The sequence below is a fragment of the Ambystoma mexicanum genome, chromosome 1p, assembly GCF_040938575.1.
Source record: "Ambystoma mexicanum isolate Mex_15411 chromosome 1p, UKY_AmexF1_1, whole genome shotgun sequence".
Lineage (NCBI taxonomy): Eukaryota > Metazoa > Chordata > Amphibia > Caudata > Ambystomatidae > Ambystoma > Ambystoma mexicanum.
The window spans coordinates 47,611,886-47,639,550 of NC_090921.1; positions in this window are offsets into that span (position 1 = coordinate 47,611,886).

Sequence of the window (27,665 nt, forward strand, 5' to 3'; positions counted from 1 at the left end):
GTTCTGTGTTGTCGGGAAGTGGTGAGTCGGTTCTGCAGGGCTCCACCAGTGGTGTCATCGTGGTAGGTCGGCTCAGCTTCTCCCACGTCAGATTCTCAGGTCCTGTGGCGACTCCTGAAGTTCCAGTCCCCAAAGCTCTGTGTTTATGCAGCACACCCCCATTCACTCAGCCTAGCTGTCAATCAAACATGCTAAGTGGTGAGCCGGCCGGCTCACCACTTGGGCCAATCACACAAGAGTGCGGCTTGAGTTACCAAGGTAACTCAGTCCAGGGTACCTAAACCCCCTCACTCACCTCCTGTGGTACCCAGACAGAGTGGCACCACTTTTGGAGGCTTCTGTGGAGAAGTCCGCCAAAAAGTGGAACAAAGGGCTCGACTTTGGTTGGAGTCACAAAAGAGAACACAAACGCCATTTTAGAATCGAGTTCTGGCAAAAAATACCAACCGGCAAATTTATATTAAATAAATAAACCGGCGGTATGTTCGAGGCTATGAGAATTAAATAATTAAAGTTGGTAGCTTCGAACAATGGGAAAATCCCATAGGAAAATATTCGCGGTCGAATATAAAAAGTAGTTTCCACTGCCACAAGCCAAAACTCGATCACAGGGGACGGAGACGTGCCCCCTCGACTAACAGACCCCGGGGCAATCGAATTGCCCCGACCAGTACGTCCACAATGTGATGGTTTGTACTGGTTTCTGTTAATAATTTGGGACTAGTAAAGCCAATGGTGACTTTACATGCCCTGGGAGACAGTAGTCAGTCCCAGGGTATGGAGTCTATGGTGGGGTGTCACTATGACACCCCTGTGTCACTGCACGGAGAGTGCTGTGTAACACACATAGTAAAAACACATGAGACCCTATGGAGTAAAGGACCCCATAGCCCATAAAACACATTAACAGTCAAAGGAACACCATAAATCATGTCCAAGAGTGGGAGAAAAAGAGTCTCACTCTTGGCAGGAGAAAAAAACAAACTCCAGAAATCCAGCAAAGCTGCTGGGGGACTCACTAGGTTAGGAAATTCAGCCTAAAGAGAGAATTCTCCCTAACACTCGCCCCCCCCCCCCAGACTAAGGGACAGGAGGATTTAATCCACTCCTAGATGAATCTCATACCTCTAGTCGATGACATACATCCTCGAGAGACCATCCGCATTTTGGTGGTGACACCCTGACCTATGTTCTATGGTCAAATCAAAGGTTTTCCTTTGTAAGCTTTATATGACCTACAAACCCTTTGAGGAACATCAGTCTTTTTAAAGTTATAGGGGATCTGGTTGACCAGTCCCTCATAAGTTGTTACAACTTCTGAACCTGTGATAGGCTTTTTCAAGGGGTCCTTATAAAGGATTCCCTTAGATCTAGAGGGGCCTCCAGAGGTCCTCACCACCTCTCGGTTGGGAGAAAGTTGGGTTTTAGGCCTCTTGGTTGGAGGGGATGGAGATAAGCAAGGTACATGCTTCTCCTTCCTCTTAGATCTACCTTTACCTACTTTAGGAGTTTCCCCCTTAAGTCTAGGAATTGGGTTGGAGTCTTCTGTGTAAGGTCCAACAGTCTGAAGGTTTTTGGCCTTAGACTTTTCTTTTCTGGTTTTCCACCAGCACTGAGAATTACCAGTTCTCTCAGGCCTAGTTAGGGTTCCAGTAGGTCTATCCACCTCTTCCTCAGAAGCAGGGGGAGTCACAGACTCTATAATTGGGGGAACAATGATGGTGCTTGGTTGGGGCTCCCATTTCCCTAACATGTTAGCCTGAAATTTGCCTGGGTCAGAGGTTAACTTACTAACACCAGGGCTTGTAGTGGGGTTCTCGGTAGAGGTTCCCACAGGCTTAGAGTGGCTCCTTAAGGTGGCCTCTCTAGCCAATTTGGTTTGGTTCTGCGTCTCCACACTGGGAGGCCTGGGGGTACTGGATACTACTCCTAGAGTTCTTAGATCATTCCCCAACAGGACTCTCCCAGGCACCTCAGTCTGAACACTGACAGGAATCAATATTGTCATGCCATTACACTGAATGAGGGCTGGTAGAATTGCAAACATTTGGACAGGGCCTCCAGACATCTTAGTGGGACCTTTGGGTGCCTTAGCAACATCCTCAGGACTGAAAAAGCTTTCATCCACTACTGGTCTGCTGGCCCCAGAGTCTCGCCTGGCAGGGGTATCCTGGCCATTGACAAGAACACTGTCCATATAATAAACTTCAGAGTTTTCTAGTATGGAGTTGTACACACTCCTATTCTGATCACTAACCAGACCCATGGACTCTACTCTTACACTTGCTTGAAGACCCAAAGGTTCTTCAGCAAAGACTTCAAAGTGAGCACCAGCCATTTGGACTTCCTCCTCAGGAGTGAAGGCTAAGGAGACTGTGCTGATCCCTGTAGGTTTACCCTTACATCTGGGATCTCCTTTGATGTGGTCAGTTGCCCCACAGAGATAGCATGTTCTAAATGCTCTCTGGAAGGGTGGCTTGGCCTGACCTCCTTCTGGTTTGTGACTAGAAGGTACACTAGCCTTTTGTGGTTTACCCTGGGGCTTACCCTGGTTAATTTGTTGTTTGGGGCCCTCTTTGGGTTGGGAGGTATTAGATTTCTCTGGGTTCCCTTTTGTTGGCTGATTTCCCTCATCCTTTTTCTGAGTAACCCCTGAATCCTTGTGAGTGGCCCTGTTGGCAACCCACAAGTCAGCAGCCTTAGCTAGCTTCCTGGAATCTAATTCCTTTGAATCAGCCAAGTGCTGTCTGAGCTCAGGAGAGCAGGCATCATACATTGACTCCAACATAACAAGATTTCTCATTCCCTCATAAGTGTTCACCTTGTAACCCTTAATCCATCCCCCTAAGTTTTTCAAACACTTACTCACCCAGGTAGCCCAAGGGGTACCATCATTCTTTTTGAGGGTCCTAAACCTCTTAAGGTACTGGGAAGGGGTCTTCCCAAACCTAGCTATCAAAAATAGTTTCACACATTCATAATCCTTCTTATCCACCTCCCGCAACTCCATTACCACATCAGTTGCAACAGGGGGAAGCCTAGAGAACAACCAGGAAAGTAACTCATTCCCTGTGATGTCCTGGAGCCCATGATTATACTCAAACATTTTTAACCAATCCAACACATCCAATTTAGGTTCAAAAATACCCACTAATTCCTTAGGCATCCAGGGTCTTTTGGGACTGGAACTCCTAGAAGAACCAGAGGAGAGAGAAGCATTTTCCCCAGACAACTTTTTCATTTCTAGCTCATGATTAAGCTCTATTTCTCTGAGTCTTAACTCAGGTTGCTTCTGCTCAGCCTGGGCATTCATTCTTCTGAACTCTAGCTCTTGGTTTCTTTCAGATTGAGCAATAAAACGTTTGTACTCTAATTCAAGCTTCATTTTTCAAGTTCAAAATGAGCAGGGTTACATGTAGAACCTGGTATAGGCCCAGTAGGTACAGTAGGTAAGGCAGACAGAGGCTCAAAGTGGCTAACTTCATTAGGTTCACTTTCCTCTTCTGACTCATTATCAAGACTTTGATTTAGATCAATACCATCACTGTTTTCTTCATTTGCTGGGGGGGGTAGATTCCTCTGTACCACCCAGACTTTGGTTTTCTAACAATCTTTCTATAAGTTCCATTTTCTTGCCATTCTCAGAGAGATTCTTATGTCTGCACAATACTTTTAAGCAATCAGGAGTTTTGGCAGACAATGATTCTAGGGTATAACTCTGCATAGCAGACATAGTTGGAAAATCAGCTTTTTAGTGCTAAGCTCTGTGGTTAGTTGTCCTAAAGTGTTCAACAAGCACTCTAAAGTGTATACTCAATACAAATCCCACTGGTGTACACCAGTGTTAGGCAGAAACCTGTGCAGTTCCCTCTGGGACCACTGCAAAAGATTTAGGACTACAGGTGTTTGGCAGTAAACCCACTTGGTAGCAGTCATTACCACACAGATTCACTTGGTAGCTGTGGCTGAGCAGTCAGACTTCCCTCAAGAAGAGTTAGGCAGTATACAGAGTATTCACCATAGGTCACGAGAAAACAATAGAATAGGTAAACACTGATCAGGGCTGAGTGTAAAAGAGATATAATTATTTATTTAAAACCACATCTAGAAAAACACACAGGCACTAATAGTAAGCAATTCAAAAACACGGTCACTAAATGATATACACTCCCTTAAAAGAATATTAGACAAGTCTTAAGTAAAGCCCCACTTATTTTCAGACAGCGGTGAGCGCTTAACGCAGATGGCACTCTAATAATTAGTTTTAAAAGGGAAAGAAAAGCAGAGAATAAATTGAAACAGATCCCAACACTTTTTTCATGAACACAACAAGGGAGGAAGGCAAAGTAACACTAGGAATTCAGAGTCAGTTGGCCGGATCCGCTTAAGAGGATCCAAACGAAATGTGTCCAAGATCACACGGTTGCAGTGCACAAAAGTCTTTTAACGGTTCAAAAAGGAGTTGGATCAAAGAGAGGGACCAGTTAGAGGGTCAAGGCGGCCAGCCCAGTCCAGAAGGTTAAGGGGTTATTATTACCATGTAGCAATCTTTAGAAAGGGAGGCCTGGCGGACATGGTACCTTAAAGTGGTGAGAACACTCCAGCGGGGGCAGTTGTTCCTGGCAGCGGATGCAAGTCGGTGCTTCATCCGGGAGAAGAGAGGATCTCATCGGGGAGGAAGCCAGGAGTCCGTTGCACTGCCAGGGAAGAAACCATTTTGGAGTTTCTCAGGTACAAGGAGCGGTCTGTTGATTCGTGGTTCAGTGGTGAGTGGCTATCCGGCTGCCGGGGTGATTGGCACGGGCAGTTCGACCACAAACCGGTCTGGGTTGCGAAGAAAGAAGGTAAACTGGTTGTGCCCACCAGTCAGGGGAAGAAGCCTCTCCAGCTGGGAGATGTTCTGTGTTGTCGGGAAGTGGTGAGTCGGTTCTGCAGGGCTCCACCAGTGGTGTCATCATGGTAGGTCGGCTCAGCTTCTCCCACGTCAGATTCTCAGGTCCTGTGGCGACTCCTGAAGTTCCAGTCCCCAAAGCTCTGTGTTTATGCAGCACACCCCCATTCACTCAGCCTAGCTGTCAATCAAACATGCTAAGTGGTGAGCCGGCCGGCTCACCACTTGGGCCAATCACACAAGAGTGCGGCTTGAGTTACCAAGGTAACTCAGTCCAGGGTACCTAAACCCTCTCACCCACCCCCTGTGGTACCCAGACAGAGTGGCACCACTTTTGGAGGCTTCTGTGGAGAAGTCCGCCAAAAAGTGGAACAAAGGGCTCGACTTTGGTTGGAGTCACAAAAGAGAACACAAACGCCATTTTAGAATCGAGTTCTGGCAAAAAATACCAACCGGCAAATTTATATTAAATAAATAAACCGGCGGTATGTTCGAGGCTATGAGAATTAAATAATTAAAGTTGGTAGCTTCGAACAATGGGAAAATCCCATAGGAAAATATTTGCGGTCGAATATAAAAAGTAGTTTCCACTGCCACAAGCCAAAACTGAATCAGAGGGGACGGAGACGTGCCCCCTCGACTAACAGACCCCGGGGCAATCGAATTGCCCCGATCAGTACGTCCACAATGTGATGGTTTGTACTGGTTTCTGTTAATAATTTGGGACTAGTAAAGCCAATGGTGACTTTACATGCCCTGGGAGACAGTAGTCAGTCCCAGGGTATGGAGTCTATGGTGGGGTGTCACTATGACACCCCTGTGTCACTGCACGGAGAGTGCTGTGTAACACACATAGTAAAAACACATGAGACCCTATGGAGTAAAGGACCCCATAGCCCATAAAACACATTAACAGTCAAAGGAACACCATAAATCATGTCCAAGAGTGGGAGAAAAAGAGTCTCACTCTTGGCAGGAGAAAAAAACAAACTCCAGAAATCCAGCAAAGCTGCTGGGGGACTCACTAGGTTAGGAAATTCAGCCTAAAGAGAGAATTCTCCCTAACACTAATCTCAAGAAGACCTTGGGAGACTTGTGCAATTGCTATACATTGGACATTGATACAGGGTTCTTGAACTTTTTTGGCTGAACTGACAAAAATATATATTACCATAGAGGATATTAAGACCCTCATTGTTAATCTTAACCCTTTCAGTGCTCCCGACTCTTTACAGGTTGGCCCAGACTTTTTTGTCCAGGTTTCACTCTCTCTTTTTCACATAATTGTTACATTTGATCTGATACCGCTTTCTTGGTGGGAATTTGCTTAAATCCCTATTTAGGAAAAATAGATAATAGAGGGAGCCCAGTGATTTACCAATTGCTAAACCTTTCAGAAGGGTCCAGTGAAATCGTCTCAAGTTTATTGTTAAGGATATTGAAAAACTGGATAGAGAAAAAGAATATCCTGGCTGAACAAAACGCTTTTTCAGGTCCTATGTTAGCTATGGATAACATCCCTTTATAACATCTGCGTTGGCAGAAAGGCACACACAATCTGATACCCCAACTTTATATGTTGACTTTTTACATTTGAAGTCCACTTTTGGTCAACAGACGGTTATTATGGGGGACATTTGGCAACCATGGAATGTATTCTTGGCTTCTAACTTGAATTGTAAGATTGAACACAGAGCCTTTTGTTAGTATTACACTGGCCAACCTGCACTGGTTCTATTGGTGCAACACATCGGTGATTGAACCTGGGCATTGTGCTGGCACCCCTGTTATTTGCCCTTCATATATCAGAGGAGGGTAAAGCCCTGTGAAGGATAAACAATGTTCCCCTACTCACCAGTTACATGCCTTACATGGGTGACACTGCACTACTGGACCACACTGCTGAGCACTGAGGCCATACATGAGGTTGCAATAAAGCACACACTGGCATTAATCCAAGAAGGTCCATGCCACAGTGTTAGGGAGCTTTTCACCCTTAAACAAGAACAGGTACATCATTTTCAACATTTCAGAGCACCTATAAGGACATGTGGATGGGGCACTATTGGAAGAATATTTTCAACATGAATTGAAGTGTATTTCATGTCAGTGGCAGAGTCAGTGATGGTGTGCTGTGTTTAACCCTGGGCTGAACCATCCTGCCAACCTGCAACCCATGGCACTGAATGCATGAATTGCAACTACTGTAGCAGAGCTTGAGGCAGAGCAAGCATTTCTTGGCAAACTTTCTACCAGCTGAACAGAAAGATGTTACCAATGCAACATGTTTGATATGCTTCCAGTTGCTGCTTCCTGCTTAGAATGTGTATGAATGTGGGGGAACCATGTGTTCCAGAAAGATCCTAAGAGCCGGTGCAGGAAGGGGGCATGTGGTACACTGAATGCTCTTGTCATCATGGACAAAGCCAAAATCTGTGTTTAACATGGAGATACTGGACTGCCAGCTTTAACATGATGTCTGATAATGACATGTCAATATTCAATTGATTTTTGGCCAAAGACAAAATGATTTTATTTATTTCATTTGTTGGTAGCGCCCAGACTATGGGGTATCATGGCACTAGCACATATTTTAGAGTCAGGTGATGCAGTACAGTCATAGCATGGTAGCTGGGGAAAAGGTCTTATACATATGTGTTGAACTGTACAGTTTACAGCTTTTTTCTAAAAACAAAGTCAAATGGTTTGTCTTGGATGCAAGGAGTAAGGGCATTCCAAGCATGGGGGATGTGACAGTGAAGCTAGCGCCTCCAGATCTTGGATGCAAGGAGGAAGGGCATTCCCGGGAGTGGGGGATGTGACAGTGAAGCTAGCGCCTCCAGATCTTGGATGCAAGGAGGAAGGGCATTCCCGGGAGTGGGGGATGTGACAGTGAAGCTAGCGCCTCCAGATCTTGGATGCAAGGAGGAAGGGCATTCCCGGGAGTGGGGGATGTGACAGTGAAGCTAGCGCCTCCAGATCTTGGATGCAAGGAGTAAGGGCATTCCAAGCATGGGGGATGTGACAGTGAAGCTAGCGCCTCCAGATCTTGGATGGAAGGAGGAAGGGCATTCCCGGGAGTGGGGGATGTGACAGTGAAGCTAGCGCCTCCAGATCTTGGATGGAAGGAGGAAGGGCATTCCAAGCATGGGGGATGTGACAGTGAAGCTAGCGCCTCCAGATCTTGGATGCAAGGAGGAAGGGCATTCCAAGCATGGGGGATGTGACAGTGAAGCTAGCGCCTCCAGATCTTGGATGCAAGGAGTAAGGGCATTCCCGGGAGTGGGGGATGTGACAGTGAAGCTAGCGCCTCCAGATCTTGGATGCAAGGAGGAAGGGCATTCCTGGGAGTGGGGGATGTGACAGTGAAGCTAGCGCCTCCAGATCTTGGATTCAAGGAGGAAGGGCATTCCCGGGAGTGGGGGATGTGACAGTGAAGCTAGCGCCTCCAGATCTTGGATGGAAGGAGTAAGGGCATTCCAAGCATGGGGGATGTGACAGTGAAGCTAGCGCCTCCAGATCTTGGATGCAAGGAGTAAGGGCATTCCAAGCATGGGGGATGTGACAGTGAAGCTAGCGCCTCCAGATCTTGGATGGAAGGAGGAAGGACATTCCCAGGAGTGGGGGATGTGACAGTGAAGCTAGCGCCTCCAGATCTTGGATGGAAGGAGGAAGGACATTCCCGGGAGTGGGGGATGTGACAGTGAAGCTAGCGCCTCCAGATCTTGGATGGAAGGAGGAAGGACATTCCCGGGAGTGGGGGATGTGACAGTGAAGCTAGCGCCTCCAGATCTTGGATGGAAGGAGGAAGGACATTCCCGGGAGTGGGGGATGTGACAGTGAAGCTAGCGCCTCCAGATCTTGGATGCAAGGAGGAAGGGCATTCCCGGGAGTGGGGGATGTGACAGTGAAGCTAGCGCCTCCAGATCTTGGATGGAAGGAGGAAGGGCATTCCCGGGAGTGGGGGATGTGACATTGAAGCTAGCGCCTCCAGATCTTGGATGCAAGGAGGAAGGGCATTCCAAGCATGGGGGATGTGACAGTGAAGCTAGCGCCTCCAGATCTTGGATGCAAGGAGGAAGGGCATTCCCGGGAGTGGGGGATGTGACAGTGAAGCTAGCGCCTCCAGATCTTGGATGCAAGGAGGAAGGGCATTCCAAGCATGGGGGATGTGACAGTGAAGCTAGCGCCTCCAGATCTTGGATGGAAGGAGGAAGGACATTCCCGGGAGTGGGGGATGTGACAGTGAAGCTAGCGCCTCCAGATCTTGGATGCAAGGAGGAAGGGCATTCCCGGGAGTGGGGGATGTGACAGTGAAGCTAGCGCCTCCAGATCTTGGATGCAAGGAGGAAGGGCATTCCCGGGAGTGGGGGATGTGACAGTGAAGCTAGCGCCTCCAGATCTTGGATGGAAGGAGTAAGGGCATTCCCGGGAGTGGGGGATGTGACAGTGAAGCTAGCGCCTCCAGATCTTGGATGGAAGGAGGAAGGACATTCCCGGGAGTGGGGGATGTGACGGTGAAGCTAGCGCCTCCAGATCTTGGATGCAAGGAGTAAGGGCATTCCAAGCATGGGGGATGTGACAGTGAAGCTAGCGCCTCCAGATCTTGGATGCAAGGAGTAAGGGCATTCCAAGCATGGGGGATGTGACAGTGAAGCTAGCGCCTCCAGATCTTGGATGCAAGGAGGAAGGGCATTCCCGGGAGTGGGGGATGTGACATTGAAGCTAGCGCCTCCAGATCTTGGATGCAAGGAGGAAGGGCATTCCCGGGAGTGGGGGATGTGACATTGAAGCTAGCTCGACCAGGCTTGGATGCAAGGAGGAAGGGCATTCCCGGGAGTGGGGGATGTGACAGTGAAGCTAGCGCCTCCAGATCTTGGATGGAAGGAGTAAGGGCATTCCAAGCATGGGGGATGTGACAGTGAAGCTAGCGCCTCCAGATCTTGGATGGAAGGAGGAAGGGCATTCCCGGGAGTGGGGGATGTGACAGTGAAGCTAGCGCCTCCAGATCTTGGATGCAAGGAGTAAGGGCATTCCAAGCATGGGGGATGTGACAGTGAAGCTAGCGCCTCCAGATCTTGGATGCAAGGAGGAAGGGCATTCCCGGGAGTGGGGGATGTGACAGTGAAGCTAGCGCCTCCAGATCTTGGATGCAAGGAGGAAGGGCATTCCAAGCATGGGGGATGCAGACAGTGAAGCTAGCGCCTCCAGATCTTGGATGGAAGGAGTAAGGGCATTCCAAGCATGGGGGATGTGACAGTGAAGCTAGCGCCTCCAGATCTTGGATGGAAGGAGGAAGGGCATTCCCGGGAGTGGGGGATGTGACAGTGAAGCTAGCGCCTCCAGATCTTGGATGCAAGGAGTAAGGGCATTCCAAGCATGGGGGATGTGACAGTGAAGCTAGCGCCTCCAGATCTTGGATGCAAGGAGGAAGGGCATTCCCGGGAGTGGGGGATGTGACAGTGAAGCTAGCGCCTCCAGATCTTGGATGCAAGGAGGAAGGGCATTCCCGGGAGTGGGGGATGTGACATTGAAGCTAGCGCCTCCAGATCTTGGATGCAAGGAGTAAGGGCATTCCAAGCATGGGGGATGTGACAGTGAAGCTAGCGCCTCCAGATCTTGGATGCAAGGAGTAAGGGCATTCCAAGCATGGGGGATGTGACAGTGAAGCTAGCGCCTCCAGATCTTGGATGCAAGGAGGAAGGGCATTCCCGGGAGTGGGGGATGTGACAGTGAAGCTAGCGCCTCCAGATCTTGGATGCAAGGAGGAAGGGCATTCCCGGGAGTGGGGGATGTGACAGTGAAGCTAGCTCGACCAGGCTTGGATGATGCTATAGAGTCGATTGATGTTGTCAGAGTCTGTAGGGTGGTTTCCAGTGAGTTTTAATAGAACTTCAGTGTCATCAGAGAAGTTGGTATAGGGGATATCTAGGTTGTCAAGGTGGTCAAAAAAGGTCTTAGCGTACATGTTGTAGAGTGTGGGTGACAAGCATGAGCCTTGTGGTACCCCAGAGGAGATTTGTAGTAATGAGAGTTGCTTTTTAGGGCTAAGTCACAAAGGACATCTTGGATGTAGCAGAAAGATTTTTCCTCCAAAGGTGTTCCTGGGCCTGTTTGTGTCTGCAGAGGGTGAGCTGTTCCTCTGCAAACCAGTTATTTTTGATAGGTTTTTTTCTGTAATGTTGTTTTATAGGGCATTGTGGTGCGGAGTGTGTTAGGGTGTGGCATTGTAAGCAGTGAGGATGGTTTCTGGTTTCTGGGTCGTTGCTCACCGGCAGTGCAGCAAGAGAGGCAATGATGGTGGGTTCAAGCATTTCCTTAATGAGTTTGCAGGTGTGTCTCACTGTGTCTCGCTGTGTTCGGGCAGTTAGTGACTATGTGAGTACTCATAGATTTCAGTGTGAGGGTAAAGAGGTGTGTCTTGCAGTGTCTCGCGGTGTCTCACTGTGTCCTGCTGTGTCTCGTGGTGTCTCGCTGTGTCTAGAGGTGTCTCACTGTGTCTTGCTGTGTCCCGCTGGCTCTCGCTGTGTCTCGCTGTGATGGGGTGGTTAGAGACGATGTGAGCAGTCATAGATTGCAACGGATAAGGGAGTGGTCTGGCCATGGGAGGGGGTCGATGGTGGTGACCATAAAAGGTATGTTAAGGTTAAGGTGTGAGCGGGGGTGGTGATGACTTGGGTGATGCTTGTCTCTTGTAGCAAGGCTCTAAGGGCGGTGGCCTTAGTATCAGCGTTATCATGATACCCAAGATTGCAATCACCGATGAGTATAGGTTTGGTGTTTGGTTTGATGAGCGGAGTGAGGAGGAGATGGATATCAGTTTCTGGAGAGTTGAGGTTCTTGGGTTGGCGGTAAAGCAGTGCGATGTTGATGATGGTATGCGGGCGATGTTCAATTTTGGTGAGCAAGAGTTTGTAGCCTGGCATCAAAGGTAGAGAAGGTGTAGAGATAATAGCGATTCCTCCACCTGACCTGGCGTCCCTGTGTTACCTGAGAATAGAGTTTCCAGGAGGAAGTGTGAGGGATATGGCTGGGCCAGCTGCATCATGTAGCCAAGTTTCCATGATGGCTAGTAAGTCGAGGTCTTTTTCTAAGACTAAGTCGTGAATGTCCAAGGCATGGGTGCAAATTGAGCATTCATTAATGAGGCCACAGGTGAGGAAGTTAGGTTGTTGTGTGGACAGGGGGAGAGGTGGGGTGGAAGTTGGCGCACCTGGATGGGTAATGGGGCCTGTGCGTGGCCATGGGTAGGTAGTGTGGTGGCTGTGCGATGCATAGCTGTTAATTTCTCTTGTGAATATTTGGGGGGCAGACAGGTGACAGGCAGCTTTGTGGCCCATTAGTGGAGGGTAGATATGTTTTAATTTTTGTTGCCGGCAGGGAGAGTAGGAGGTTGCCGGGTAGTGGAGTCCTTAGTAGAGGCTCTGGGAGTGGTCGGAGGTCTGGGCGGGCGGCACACAGAAGCACAGTGCAGGCTTCCAGGTGAGAGGCAATGCTCTGCAGGGTGAGGTGCCAGGCAACGGTCTCAGTCTTGGGTGATGCAGCAACTGGGTAGATGGCAAAAAGATAGGCGCTGTGTTTCCAGAAGGAACCAAACATAGCAGTGCATCTCTAGTGGGCAAACAGCTAGATAATGGTGTGTGACGAGTAACAGAGAATGGCGCCTCAGGGCAGAGCACCAGTCTTGGGCCCTGGCGGCAGGTGATGCAGTACTTGGGTTACTGGGAGGACGTGAGGCAATACATTTTTGGCAGGCAAACATTTAGACAGTAAGACTGCAGCAGGCAAAACGTGAGCCAATACATTTTCAGTGGGCAAAGGTTTGGGCAGTAAGAATACGGCAGGCAAACCGCGAGGCACTACATTCCAGCGGTCAAACAGTTTGGCAGTTCAAATGTAACAGGCAAAATGTGCAGCAATATATCATAAGTAGACAGTACATTATTTGTCGGTGGACAATTAGACAATTGTGTGAACAGCGAGGTGCATAAAATAGCGCTGGTGGCATAACATGTATTGGGTAACCAAAGGTGAGGGCTTTGCGGTTTTGGCATGCGTTAGATGGTCCAGTATTACAATACTGGCAGTCATTGGGTGAAGGGAAATTTCACGTGATAGTGAGCGAGCAAAGATCATGAGAAGGGGACTGGCCGGTGTTAGGGAGAATTCTCTGTTTAGGCTGAATTTCCTAACCTAGTGAGTCCCCCAGCAGCTTTGCTGGATTTCTGGAGTTTGTTTTTTCTCCTGCCAAGAGTGAGACTCTTTTTCTCCCACTCTTGGGCATGATTTGTGGTGTTCCTTTGAATGTTAATGTATTTCATGGGCTATGGGGTCTTTTACTCCATAGGGTCTCATATGTTTTTTTCTAGGTGTGTTACACAGCACCCTCCGTGCAGTAACACCGGGGTGTCATAGTGACCCCCCACCATAGACTCCATACCCTGGGACTGACTACTGTCTCCCAGGGCATGTAAAGTCACCATTGGCTTTACTAGTCCCAAATTACTAACAGAACCAGTACAAACCATCATATTGTGGGCGTACTGGTAGGGACAATTCGATTGTCCCTGGGTCTGTTGTTCGAGGGGGCACTGTCCCATCCCCCCTCGTCGAGTTTTGGCTGGTGGCAGTGGATACTACTTTTTATATTCAACCGCAAATATATCTCTATGGGATTTTCCCATTGTTCGAGGCTAATACTTTTTTAACATAGCCTCTAACGTACCGCCGGTTTATTTATTTAATATTAATTCACCTGTTGGTATTTTCTGCCAGAACTCAATTTTAAAATGGCGTTTGTGTTCGCCTCTGTAACTGCAAACCAAAGGTTGAGCCCTTTGTTCCACTTTTGGCGGGCTTCTACACAGAAGCCCTCCAAAGTGGTGCCACTCTGTCTGGGTACCACAGGGGGTGTGGGAGGGGGTTTAGGCACCCTGGACTGAGTTGCCTTGGCAACTCAAGTCGCACTCTTGTGTGATTAGCCCAAGTGGTGAGCCACCCCGCTCACCACTTAGCATGCTTGATTGACAGCTAGGCTGAATGAATGGGGGTTTCTTGCATAAAAGCAGGGCTTTTGGGACTGGAACTTCAGAAGTCGCCACAGGACCTGAAAATCCGATGAGTGGGAAGCTGAGCCGACCTGCTACGATGACACCACCGGTGGAGCCCTGCTGAACCGACTCACCACTTCCCAACGACAGAGGAGATCTCCCTGCTGGAGAGTCTTCTTCCCTTGACTGGTGGGCACAACCAGTTTACCTTCTTTTCTCGCATCCCAGGACGTCTTGTGGTCGAATTGCCCGTGCCAAGCACCCCGGAAACCGGATAGCCACTTACCACTGGACCGCAAATAAAAGGACTGCTCCTTTTAATTGAGAACTCTGCGGCTGGTTTCTTCCTTGGCAGTGCAACGGACTCCTGTTTTCCTCCACGACGAGATCCTCTCTTCCCCCGGACGAAACACTGACTTGCACTTGCTGTGACGAAAAACTGCCCCCGCTGGATCGTTCTCACCATTTTAAGGTACCGTGTCCGCCAGGCCTACCTTTCTAAAGATTGCTACAAGGTAACAATAATCCCTTAACCTTCTGGACTGGGCTGGCCGCCTTGACCATCTAACTGGTCCCTTTCTGTTGGTCCAAGTCTTTCTGAACCTTGTGCGAGACTTTTGGCACTTTCAACCGTGTGACCTTGGACACATTTCGACCGGAACCTCTTAAAGTGGGTCCGGCCTTGTTAACTTTGACTTTACGGTTTTAATCTGCCTTCTTCTCCTACTGTGTTCTTCCGAAAGTGTTGGGATCTGTTTCTATCTTTGCTCTGCCTTTCTCTCCCTTTTTAACCGATTGATTAGAGTGCCATCTTTGTTAAGCGCTCACCACTGTCTGAAAATAAGTGTTGTTTTACTTAAGACTTGTCTAATAATCGTTGAAGGGAGTGTATATCTTTTAGTGACCGTGTTTTTGAACTGCTTAAAATTGGTGCCAGTGTGTTTAACTAGATGTGTTTTTAAATAAATAATTATATCTTGTTTACACCAAGCCCTGGTCAGTGTTTACTTGTTCTACTGTGTTCTTTTGACCTATTGTGAATGCTCTGTATTCTGCCTAACTCTTCTTGAGAGAAGTCTGACTGCTCAGCCACAGTTACCAGGTAAATCTGGGTGGTACAGACTGCTACCAATTGGGTTTACTGCCAACCACCTGTAGTCTTAAATCTTTTGCAGTGGTCCCAGAGGGAACTGCACAGGTTTCTGCCTAACAGCTGGTAATGATTCTGCAGGTAGGTCCTAACCTATTTCAAGGTTCCATAAGGGTTTTTCACGATACAGGCAAGGTGGAAGCAGATCAACGATGATCGGGAGAGGGCAAGTGGGTCCCAAGTCTGTCCTGTCCAGACTGGCCCAGACTGGGGTCACTGGCCTTATGTGTCACCTTCGGGGTTGGCTCCATGCAGCTTTGCATTTCAGCTCACTGGTTCTACAGCACAAACGGGGTGAGCTGGCCAATCAGGTTGCATGGTGAATGGAGATGCCGGGATGAGGGTTTTCTGTTGATTCAACAGCGCAGTGGCAGCCATTACTGTGTGGAGCTCCTGCTCAAACATACATATGGCCTGATGATGAGGGGGAAGTGCAGACAATCTGGAAATAGGCAGCACATCTCCCTGGGGTCACCTGGACTGTGTTCTCACGTGGGTTCATTGCCCTAGATTGGTGCAGCCGGTATAGAAGAAAATTAAGGATGGATCCAATATGATGCTTCGTGTTTACATGGACATACTGGCCAACATTGCTGCAGCTAATATGTGTGAGATTTATTGCTGTTGCATGGAATTTTTCCTTGCACTTGTTTTCCTAGCATTAGACAACTCGATGAGTGTTCTTATGTGGCAAAACTGCCCTTTTTCAGCCAATAGGCACATGTGTTCTTGCCGTCAGTGGCATTGCATTTTTTACTGGCATTATGGGCAAAGGCAACATGATAAATCTCCTTACTTTGCTGTACTGCCCTTCAATTGTGCAGCCAGTATGAATTTCTTTTCTACGATGTATGTCATTTTTACTTCCGTGATGGACAAAGACAACATGAGGAGTGTTCCTACGTGGCCATACTGGCCTAAATTGGTGCAGACAATAAGGATATGTTTTTCTACAATGACATGGCATGTTCTAGTGGCTTTATGGGCAAACCAAACTGAGTATTCTTTCATATGGTTACTGTTGTAATGAGCATAGGATATACTTTCTTGAAGTGGCATACACTTTTACTGGAATTATGAAGTGTATGTCCTTTGTGGGGATACTACTATGTGCACAACCAGCATGGACATATTGTTTGTGCCAAGCCATTTTTAGTCACATTAAGAGCAAAGTGAAAATGAGTATTCTTTCAGGGGGGTTCTGGAACATCCAGCAAGAACGTTTATTAATTTTCTGGCCATTCACCAGCATATATTTTGTGGGAAGGCAGCATCAAAGTGAGCTGAGAAAAGCTCCTGTGTGTTAGTGCTGAACTGGCATCCACTGGATGTGTTTTTGTGTTTCCATTCAAAACCAATTGTACATTTAATGGATTTTTACCCACTAAAATGAATCATCTCAACTGATTAATTATCAAGGGAGAACATTTCTGTTGGTTGGGTCTTCATAGTTATGCTTGGTCACTTGCCATGGCAGTAATGTCTGCCTGTGCCACAGTTGGGTGAATGTAGTCTGATTGACACAGTTCATTGCACAGTACAATTAAGGAAGCGGGTGAGGGTGACAGTATCACAGAGGGGGCAAGGTCATTTGAATGAAGACTGATCCTATTATGAAAATGTTTTGTACACTCAACTTCAGTTTTATTGAATCAGTCAGTAAAATATATGTGTTTGATTTTAGTTGTGCATTAATTTATTCTGTGCTTTATTGAATTCAATCAATACAAATGTGTTTATTCAGTCCAAGTTAGATGCAAATTGGATATTGTGTTTTCGATAGAGAAGATAAACATTTCATAATATGAAATAATTTCCCTACTTTCTAGGAAAAGTATTTTCATTAAATGACATATATGCAGTTTCGGTACATGGTGTAACTAATTCACCATGCAACGTCATCATTGCCTTATGTGAAGTACATATTTCAACCTATGATATGTCCAATTAACCAAAAGAGAGGTGTGTCCCATTAGGACACATCGACTCTTGAGCATGTTATGATATATATTGTTTCTTGTTTCTTGTAACAGACCTATGGGCATTACCTGAAGTGACACTGTCCCTCCTGCGAAGGGCTTATTGCTGGGATACTAAAAGCATTTTCTTTCTGTTCCGTAATGCTCTGGCGTTTTGGAACAGAAAAAAAAGTTTAAAAAATGTCCGCCGGGGAAGGGAAAACAAAGTCTGTTTTCCCTTTCCATGGCAGTCATTGAGAACAATTCAAAAAGTAAACTAAGAAAAGGGCCATCATGGAAAGGGAGAAGGGACTAAATGTAGTCCCTTCTGCCTTTCCATGGTGGCATGCCGCAGATCGGGAGTGGACGGGCTGGATACAGTAGTGTTTCCAGTGTGTCTGCTTCCGAAGAGGAGAAAAAAAACAGGTAAGTGGAGGGAAAGTAAATCTATGGAGGGGGCGAGGGGAGGGGGCACAGAGCACTTACCTCATTCCCTGGCGGGGGAACATGCTGGCCTCCAGACATGAGGTGGCTCGGTGTGGAGGTATTACTGCTGGTAATTCCCCCGTTCTGAGCCTCTTCATTGGCTGAGAGGCTGACCCCCCTCTCCCCCACTTTGCTGGGTAGAAATGTTATTTAGAAAGAGATATTTCACCTGCTTCAATTTCTCTTCTGTTTGCTGGGATGTGGTATGTTATTCGTGGATATGTGGCACTGTATAAAACATAATAACAATGGGATCAAGGTTAGCCGCTGTTCAACAGCTGATGAATCTCATGATGGCGTGATTTCTCATGTCCGATTTTTTGATTCACAGGATCCACCAAATGAACAAGGCTCCCATCGTGAACACCTGACAATGGACACCTTGACTGCTCGCTGGCTCCCTTAAGGAATACATAACACACTGCTTGCATTGCCAGTTTTCATTAATTGATTAAATCTGTAGTCTGGGCGATTTCTGCGGAGAGAAATGTAATGCATCTGGTTAAATTGCATTCTTACGCTGTAATGATGAGCTGCAGTGAAACATGTATGAGCTGATTTGTCTTTGAATTTGTTTTTGTTTGCGTTTAATGAAGGAACATGCATGATTACCCTTAGTCTACTGCATATAATGAACAGACTGTGATTGGTGTGCTCTTACCTGGAGGTCACCTCCCTGGGTACTTGGGGGATACTCTTGCAATTAACAGATTGTGATTGGCGGGCTCTAACCTGGAGGTGACCTCCTGGGGTACTTGTGTGATACTCTTGTAATTGACAGACTGTGATTGGTGGGCTCTAACCTGGAGGTGACCTCCTGGGGTACTTGTGTGATACTCTTGTAATTGACAGATTGTGATTGGCGGGCTCTAACCTGGAGGTGACCTCCTGGGGTACTTGTGTGATACTCTTGTAATTGACAGACAGTGATTGGCGGGCTCTAACCTGGAGGTGACCTCCTGGGGTACTTGTGTGATACTCTTGTAATTGACAGACTGTGATTGATGGGCTTTAACCTGGAGGTGACCTCCTGGGGTACTTGTGTGATACTCTTGTAATTGACAGACTGTGATTGGTGGGCTCTAACCTGGAGGTGACCTCCCGGGGTACTTGTGTGATACTCTTGTAATTGACAGACTGTGATTGCTGTGCTCTAACCTGGAGGTGACCTCCCTGGGTACTTGGGGGATACTCTTGCAATTAACAGATTGTGATTGGCGGGCTCTAACCTGGAGGTGACCTCCTGGGGTACTTGTGTGATACTCTTGTAATTGACAGACTGTGATTGGCGGGCTCTAACCTTGAGGTGCCCTCCCTGGTAACTTGTGTGATACTCTTGTAATTGACAGACTGTGATTGGCGGGCTCTAACCTGGAGGTGACCTCCTGGGGTACTTGTGTGATACTCTTGTAATTGACAGACTGTGATTGGCGGGCTCTAACCTTGAGGTGCCCTCCCTGGTAACTTGTGTGATACTCTTGTAATTGACAGACTGTGATTGGTGGGCTCTAACCTGGAGGTGACCTCCTGGGGTACTTGTGTGATACTCTTGTAATTGACAGACTGTGATTGGCGGGCTCTAACCTGGAGGTGACCTCCTGGGGTACTTGGGGGATACTCTTGCAATTAACAGATTGTGATTGGCGGGCTCTAACCTGGAGGTGACCTCCTGGGGTACTTGTGTGATACTCTTGTAATTGACAGACTGTGATTGCTGTGCTCTAACCTGGAGGTGACCTCCCTGGGTACTTGGGGGATACTCTTGCAATTAACAGATTGTGATTGGCGGGCTCTAACCTGGAGGTGACCTCCTGGGGTACTTGTGTGATACTCTTGTAATTGACAGACTGTGATTGGCGGGCTCTAACCTTGAGGTGCCCTCCCTGGTAACTTGTGTGATACTCTTGTAATTGACAGACTGTGATTGGTGGGCTCTAACCTGGAGGTGACCTCCTGGGGTACTTGTGTGATACTCTTGTAATTGACAGACTGTGATTGGCGGGCTCTAACCTGGAGGTGACCTCCTGGGGTACTTGTGTGATACTCTTGTAATTGACAGACTGTGATTGGTGGGCTCTAACCTGGAGGTGACCTCCTGGGGTACTTGTGTGATACTCTTGTAATTGACAGACTGTGATTAGCGGGCTGTAACCTTGAGGTGCCCTCCCTGGTAACTTGAGTGATACTCTTGTAATTGACAGACTGTGATTAGCGGGCTGTAACCTTGAGGTGCCCTCCCTGGTAACTTGGGTGATACTCTTGTAATTGACAGACTGTGATTGGCGGGCTCTAACCTTGAGGTGCCCTCCCTGGGTACTTGTGTGATACTCTTGTAATTGACAGACTGTGATTAGCGGGCTGTAACCTGGAGGTGACCTCCTGGGGTACTTGTGTGATACTCTTGTAATTGACAGACTGTGATTGGCGGGCTCTAACCTTGAGGTGCCCTCCCTGGTAACTTGGGTGATACTCTTGTAATTGACAGACTGTGATTGGCGGGCTCTAACCTGGAGGTGACCTCCCGGGGTACTTGTGTGATACTCTTGTAATTGACAGACGGTGATTGGCGGGCTCTAACCTTGAGGTGCCCTCCCTGGTAACTTGGGTGATACTCTTGTAATTGACAGACTGTGATTAGCGGGCTCTAACCTGGAGGTGACCTCCTGGGGTACTTGTGTGATACTCTTGTAATTGACAGACTGTGATTGGCAGGCTCTAACCTTGAGGTGACCTCCCTGGGTACTTGTGTGATACTCTTGTAATTGACAGACTGTGATTGGCGGGCTCTAACCTGGAGGTGACCTCCTGTGGTACTTGTGTGATACTCTTGTAATTGACAGATTGTGATTGGCGGGCTCTAACCTTGAGGTGCCCTCCCTGGGTACTTGTGTGATACTCTTGTAATTGACAGACTGCGATTGGCGGGCTCTAACCTGGAGGTGACCTCCTGGGGTACTTGTGTGATACTCTTGTAATTGACAGATTGCGATTGGCGGGCTCTAACCTGGAGGTGACCTCCTGGGGTACTTGTGTGATACTCTTGTAATTGACAGACTGTGATTGGCGGGCTCTAACCTTGAGGTGACCTCCCTGGGTACTTGTGTGATACTCTTGTAATTGACAGACTGTGATTGGCGGGCTCTAACCTGGAGGTGACCTCCTGTGGTACTTGTGTGATACTCTTGTAATTGATAGATTGCGATGTTCCAGGTGTAAGATGATGATGATGTTGATTCATTAAACATTTGAAATCTGAGCAGAAATCTGAAGTCTGCACCACTTCCTTCTGTCTTTTTGATATTTTAAACAATCTCAAAGTGTTCATATCTTTTCATTGTTTTGCAAATACTGGAAATGCCTACTGCTCCACAGGAATACAAGGATAAGTAGTGACTAAAGCACCTACCAAGCCACACACTACTACTAGACCAGCAGTGACCACAACAAAGGGCAACCAGGCACCACCCTCAGCCAGTTGTTTCTCCTTCCCCTCTTCTGATGCCTACGGCTCTACAGGAATACCGGGTTAGGTAGTGGCTAACACGCCTATCAAGCCACACACTACTACTAGACCAGCAGTGATCCCAATAAAGGGCAACAGGCATCGCCCCCCGCCAAGTGTTTCTCCTTTATCTCTTATGATGACTACTGCTCTACAGTAATACAGGGATAGGTAGTGGCTAAAGCACCTACCAACCCACACACTATTACTAGACCAGCAGTGATCCCAATAAAGTGCAAACAGGCACCACCAGCCACCAGGTGTTTCTCCTTCGCCTCTTCTGATGACTACGGCTCTACAGGAATACAAAGTATCTACAGGGATAAGTAGTGGTTAAAACACCTACCAAGACACACACTACAACCAGACCAGCAGTGATCCCAATAAAGGGCAACAGGCATCGCCCCCCGCCAAGTGTTTCTCCGTTATCTCTTATGATGACTACTGCTCTACAGTAATACAGGGATAGGTAGTGGCTAAAGCACCTACCAAGCCACACACTACTACTAGACCAGCAGTGACCCCAACAAAGGGCAACCAGGCACCACCCTCAGCCAGTTGTTTCTCCTTCCCCTCTTCTGATGACTACGGCTCTACAGGAATACCGGGTTAGGTAGTGGCTAACATGCCTATCAAGCCACACACTACTACTAGACCAGCAGTGATCCCAATAAAGTGCAACAGGCATCGCCCCCGCCAAGTGTTTCTCTTTTATCTCTTATGATGACTACTGCTCTACAGTAATACAGGGATAGGTAGTCGCTAAAGCACCTACCAACCCACACACTATTACTAGACCAGCAGTATTCCAATAAAGGGCAACCAAGCACCGCCCACCAGGTGTTTCACCTTCCTCTCTTATGATGCCGATAGCTCTATAGGAATACACGAATAAGTAGTGGCCAAAGCGCCTACCAAGCCACAAACTACTACTAGACCAGCAGTGATCCCAATAAAGGGCAACCAGGCACCACCCCCCGCTACGCGTTTCTCCTTCCCCTCTTCTGATGCCTATTGCTCTACAGGAACATAGGGTTAGGTGTGGCTAAAGTGCCTACCAAGCCACACACTACTACTAAACCAGCATTGACCCCAATAAAGGGCAACCAGGCACCACCCCCCGCCAGGTGTTGCTCCTTCGCCTCTTCTGATGCCTACGGCTCTACAGGAATACAGGGGTAAGTAGTGGCTAAAGCGCCTACCATGCCTCCCAGTACTACTAGACTAGCAGTGATTCCAATAAAGGGCAACCAGGCAATTCCCGCCAGGTGTTTCTCCTTCCCCTCTTCTTGTGACACCTGCTCTACAGGAATACAGCTACGTAGTGGCTAAAGCACCTACCAAGCCACACACCACTACTAGAGCAGCAGTGATCCCAATAAAGGGCAACCAGACACCACCCCCCGCCAGGTGTTACTCCTTCGCCTCTTCTGATGCCTACGGCTCTACAGGAATATAGGGATAAGTAGTGGCTAAAGTGCCTACCAAGCCACACACCACTACAAGACCAGCAGTGATCCCAACAAAGGGCAACAAGCCACCACTCCCCGCCAGGTGTTTCTCTTTCCCTGCTTGTGATGACTACTGCTCTTCGGGACTACATGGATAAGTAGTGGCTAAAACACCTACCAAGTCACACACTACTACTAGTTAACTACAAGTTATCCAAAATAACACACTGCGTGCAGCTCTCAACATACCCAAACATGAACATATCTCTGAGACCAGACGATCTTGTTATTGGCTCTCTATACCTCAGAAAATTGAACACAAAACACTCTCACTCACTCACAAGTGCTTATCCAACCAAGCACCCAGGTACCTATCAGACAACTTCACGCACCACATCCCAGCTCACCCAACCAGATCTGCCCAAACACACAGCCTACCGATCCCCAGATACAAATCCCAAAAAGCAAGTGGATCAAGCTTCCCCGTGCTTGCTTCCAAACTGTGCAACTCACTACCATTGGACCTTAGATCTGAACCTTCCTTTCACAGATTCAGTCACAGTGCTAAATTCTGGTTACTGTCCAAAGAAATCTAGAATTCCAAATCCCACTCTAGCTTGCCCACTGCCTTCTAACTTGTAAATTTCACTGTATTATAAATGACCTGCGTGTGCCATATCTTTGTACACTTCCTGTAACTGCCTGACAATGTATAATCTCTTGTATTGGTCACATACGGACCGGTTCTATTGCATTGACATGTGTGTAATTTTTTTCCAAAGCGCCTGGATGCCCCAGGGCCAGGCGGCGCTATACAAATAATAAACTAAACTAAACTAAACTAAACTAAACTAAACTAAACTAAACTAGACAAGCAGTGACCCCAATAAAGGGCAAACAGGCACCGCCCTCCAGGTGTTTCTCCTTCCCCTCTACTGATGCTTATGGCTCTACAGGAATACAGGGTTAGGTAGTGGCTAAAGCGCCTACCAAGCTACACTCTACTACTAGACCATTAGTGATACCAATAAAGGGCAATCAGGCACCGCCCGCCAGGTGTTTCTCCTTCCCCTCTTCTGCTGACTCTTTGTTAGGGAGAATTCTCCAGAATGGCTAATTTCCCTTACCTACTGAGTCCCTCAGCAGCTTTGCTGGATTTCTAGGATTTTTTTTTTCACCTGGTAAGAGTGTGAGCCGTTTTTCCCACATGTTTGTTTGTTTATTTATTTGTTGTGCGCACCGGACCCTGAGGTAGCAGGGCGCATGAGAACAAGTAGGTTTACAGCTTAGTTACAGAATTTACACATTTACAGAAGTTATACATTTACAGAACATGGCACCACAGGGTGAGGCATTAACAAGTACAGACGATGTGTAGCCAAACAGTCATCATAGAGCTAACTTTACAGAGCAGCAGCAAGGAGCCAGTCAGACACCATCAGGTACCGACATGTGGTCGGTGCATGGGCAAGTGCATGTTACATAGTGTTCTCAGTGAGCCATTTTATTGTGTCATGTCTGAATTTGTTAAACGTTTGGTCAGATCTAAGTGCATGGGGCAGGGAATTCCACAATTGTGCCGCCTTAACTGGGAAGCTTGAACCTCCAATGGTGGTAAGTTTTAATTTGGGCACTAGGAGGCCGTTGGAGCTGACTTTTCTAGTGGGTCTAGTAGGGTTTTTTCTGTTGAATCCTTCTGTTAGGTAGCGCTGGGCTTTATTATTTAGGCATTCATGGATGAGGGATGCAGCTTTGAGGTTGATTTTTTTCTTGGGTAGAGAGCCATTTATATTTCCGTCTTATTTCGGAGATGTGAGCTCTTCTGGGAATGCTTAGGGCCGCTCTAAGTGCATTATTTTGGAGCACTTGTATTCTGTTGATTATTTGTTTGGTTGACCCTATGTAGAGGAAAATACAATAATCTAGCTTTGATAAGATAAGGGCTCTGCCTAGGATAAGACAGCTGCCAACTGATAAGAATGGTTTCCCGGCTCGTATTAATTTACATGTGTAGGCCGTGGATGAGGCAAGTGAGTTCACCTGTTTGGTAAGGGAGAGGGTCGAGTCAAGGTGAAAACCTAAGGTTTTTACTTCTTTGGCGACCCTAATAGTGTTCCCATCGATGATGAATGCTGAGTAGTTTTGGTTTAGTTTAGAAATGCGAGCTGCCATACCCATGATGATGAGCTCTGTTTTGTCATCGTTTAAGCATAGGCCGTGGTTGGCCATCCATGCCTGCACAATGCTATAGATTCTATTCACCAAAGCCAGATCTTCTCCGTAATCCCCATCAAGTGGTAGGAGAATCTGGGTATCGTCTGCGTAGTTGGTGTAGGTGACACCCAGATTGTCAAGATCATCAAAGAGTGGCTTTGTGAAAATATTGTAAAGTGTTGGCGAGACACAGGATCCCTGGGGCACTCCACAGTTGATGGGTATTGGGTCTGCTGCCGCTGAGGGGGAGAACACTCTCATAGTCCTGTCACTAAGGAATGAATGTATCCAGGCTATGGCCTCCCCTGAGAAGTGGGCCGCAGAGTCCAGGTGATTGCACAGGACTCTATGGTCCACCAGGTCAAAGGCAGCTGAGAGGTCTAGTAGGAGGAGGAGGGCTAATTTGCCCTCATCTCTGAGTGCGTCAATTTGGGCCTTTAAGTCGATAAGGGCAGTCTCTGTACCATGTTGAGGTCGAAAACCAGATTGGCGGACCCCAAGGAGCTGGTTCGCCTCAAGGAAGCTCTGAATTTGGGTATAGGCTACCTTATCTAGTATTTTTAGTAAGAAAGGCACCGTGGTGATGGGCCTGTAGTTTGTAGGAATGTTGGGGTCCAGTGTTTGTTTTTTCAGAAGGGGGAGTACCCAGGATTCCTTTAGGATACGTGGAATGGTACCCGTAGTAAAGGAGGCATTGATAAGTTTTGTGATGAAGGGAGCTAGATCTCTAGCAGCGTCCTTGATCAGTTGTGCTGGAAATTGGTCACCTTTGCAATTGGAGGGTTTAAGGCTCAGAATAGTTTTCTCTACCTCAATCACTGAGACCTTAGAGAAATTGAATAGGGTGGTTTCTTTAGGTATGGATGTGGTAGTTTTGTTCGAGGGAGTCAAGTTTTGGGCTGGTAGTGAGGCTTTCTTTAGAGCGATTTTACTTTGGAGGTGAGACACTTTGTTGGCTAATGCCAATTGTATGTCTGTGCACTAGGTTTTATCTTTGATGGAGTCATCCTGTGCTACAATAGGAGTTTCCAGTTCTTCTAAGATGGAGAAGAGCTCCTTCATACTGGAATTGGCTTGGGTAATCCTGTTATTGTAGGTTTCTTGATTGGCCAGGATGATATCCTTTTTGTATAGCGTTGAGATGTTTATTAGATTAGTTTTGTTTTCCGCAGTAGGATGCAGGTTCCATACTGTTTCGTATTTTCTTTTCTGAAGTCTTAAGCTTTTTAGGTGGGGTTGTGAACCTAGAGCTCAGGTGCTTTTTTGGTTTGCTATTCCTAAGTTTGAGCGGGGCAATGCTGTCGAGAGCGAGGGTCATAGCATTATTGAATTCCTCCACTAGAAGGCCTGGATCAGCATAGTCAGGTAGATGGTTAAGTTTGGGTAGGATATGTGGCAGAATTTTATCCGCCGTGATGTTTTTCTTGTTTCTGGTTAATGTGGCTGTGGCAAGGGTAGATGGAGTTATAGGTCTTATGGTGTTAATTGTAAAGGAGATTAGGTGGTGGTCTGTCCAAATTTGGGGGGCAATAGTTGTGATGGATAGATTCCTTCACCTTCTGCGTGAAGAATAGTTCTTTTAGGGTGTTGGCTACGGCAGTGGCTTGAAGATCATTGATATCATTGTAGCCTAGGTTAAAATCTCCTAGCACAAGGGTTTGTGAAGAATTCTTTAATTTCTCAGAGATAATAGTGGTAATATCTTCATTGAAGGTACTGGTGGGGCCTGGGGCTCTGTAGAGGAGGTAAATGTTTAGTGTTTGAGAATTGGCAGTAGGTAGTTTGATTGAGAGGGACTCACAGGAATTAAGGTTGGGTGTGGAGATGATTCTCATGGAGAGACTGGCTTTGGCGATAATCGCTATTCCTCCACCTCGTGCGTCTAGTCTGTCAGCTCTAAGGATGGTATAGTTGTCAGGGACTGCTAAGGTTAGTGCAGGGCCTGCTGCTTCGTGGAGCCATGATTTAGTAATGGCGATGAAGTCAAGATCGTTTTCTAGGATCACGTCTGCTATGCCTGTAGCATGAACGACTAATGATCTGGCATTGATTAAGGCAGCTTTTAGGTCAGGCTCCAGCCGCACTGTGGGAGGCGGGTTGGCAGTGGGCTTATTTCTTTTAGGATAAGGTTTGTGGCTGGGAGGAGCAGTAGTTTCTATAGGTGGGATTAGTTTAGGTCAAAGGTGACCCAAATTAATGTTATATTTATTGATAGGTACAAATATTTTGGGTAGGCGTTCTCGGAGTCTGTAGTTTCTCTGTGCAATATTACAATGAGATTTGGGGATGAGTTGTGTATAGGCATCTGGGCCCTCTAGGGGCAGGGTTGTAGGCATGGTGATGTATACAATAGTATTAAGTATAACTATCAGATTGGTTAGTAATGATAGACTGGCTGGGTTGGGCAGGTAAAAGTACATAATGTATTTACTAGTCAGTCTGGGGCTAGATGTTTTCTGCATCGAACAAATTATGGCCAGCATTCAGCTAGGTATTTGGCAAAGTGGTCTAGGTGTTAGGAGAGTAGACTAAGTGCATACGCGATACTGGGCAGATTGGGTTAAGGTACACAGTGATCGAATATTGGGCCAGTGGCAGAATACAGTGACCATACAGAGGTATAGGACAGAGTAGGCTAAATGCCGCGCTAGAGTACTACTATGTACGGTCTGTCACCTGGAAGCGAGATTCGCACTAGGGTCTGAGACACAGCAGTTGAAATGCACTAGGGTCAGAGACACAGCAGTTAAGGTGCATAGGTAGAATCACACCTAGATTCAAGGTTAGCACTAAGGTCAGCAACATGGCAGTTGAAATGCATAGGTAAAATCACACCTAGATTCATTCAGAGTTAGCACTAAGGTCAGCGACACAGCATTTGAAATGCAAAGATAAAATCACACCTAGATTCAGAGTTAGCACTAAGGTCAGCGACACAGCAGTTGAAATGCATAGGTAAAATC